Source organism: Nannospalax galili, unplaced genomic scaffold (assembly GCF_000622305.1).
Source record: "Nannospalax galili isolate Female #2095 unplaced genomic scaffold, S.galili_v1.0 scaffold209, whole genome shotgun sequence".
Taxonomy (NCBI): Eukaryota; Metazoa; Chordata; class Mammalia; order Rodentia; family Spalacidae; genus Nannospalax; species Nannospalax galili.
The window spans coordinates 1,469,679-1,470,799 of record NW_008360319.1 but is presented as its reverse complement, the minus strand read 5'-3'; the positions used below and the strand labels follow the sequence as shown (position 1 = coordinate 1,470,799).

General features: G+C 38.0%; 1 pseudogene; it reads left to right on the top strand.

Moving 5' to 3' along the window:
- On the top strand, positions 1-363 carry LOC103727292 (annotated as a pseudogene).
- Positions 364-1,121: the final 758 nt, after the last annotated feature.

The window sequence follows — 1,121 nt, the reverse complement described above, 5'->3', positions numbered from 1 at the left end:
ATGGCAGATGAGGAAGAAGTCCACACCTTTGAGGAGGAAGAAGAAGAAGCTGGAGATGCAGAAGGTAGACAGGGTAAAAGAGAGACTTCTAAAGAACTGTGGTGTATGATGTGTGGGTTTGGGGATGACCAGAATCCTTACACTGAGTCCATAGATATTCCTGAAGATCTTGTCATAGTGTTCATCACTGAGATGACTCACAAGGTGATGTCAGTTTGGAAGACATGGTTGAGTGCAAGTTGAAGATACTGTATTCTTGATCTGAAAGGACCCAAGGAAGTTTGCCAGAGTTAAAGACTTACCGTGAATGAAGAACTGAAACCAGCTAGGAAAGCTTTTGATGAAGCCAACTACGGATCTTGACGCTTTTTGTACTTTCTGAAATTTGGTACCTTCTGTGGAAACCATATATTAGAACTGTGTCTTCTACAGTAATATCCTGATATCTAGGCATGTAATGAAAGAGGTCTTCAATTTTAGATTGATATGTGAGCCTTTAATCGCCTGCCTTTATATGACCATATTTGAATTACTTATTGAGTTTTTTTAATATTTTCTTTATTATTTTTATGTGTGTGCATGTATTGCCTGCACATAGGTAAGTGCACCCATGTCACACAATGCCTGCAGAGACCAGAAGAGGCTGTCGGATCCCCTGGAGTTATGGACAGTTGTTAGGGGCCATGTGGGTGCTGGGATTTGAACCCAGGTCTTCTGCAAGAACAATCAGTGCTCTTACCCGCTGAGCCATCTCTCCAGCCTCTACTTACTGAGTTTAATGACTACACATAAGTATTATAGACTATGCAGTTCCATCTGCTTCTGATCATCTAAAGGGTAAAGTTTTGTTTAGGCATTAGGTAGATTTGTGCCATTATAAGCTGTAGACTATAGGTGCTTAATATGTCAAATCTAAGTATCCTTTAGAGTTTATGAAAGTACAGATATGTGCTTTATTATATTCCTAAGTTTTTAAACAATTGTCTGAGAGGCTATTAAAGATAACGAACTGATTTTTATTTCCTTTAAGGTGATGGCATAAGAAACTAAGTTTTTGTAAGGAATGTTTAATGGTCTTAAAAGATAGTTTTTTTTAGTATTCTTTTCTAAGGGGTTTTGTT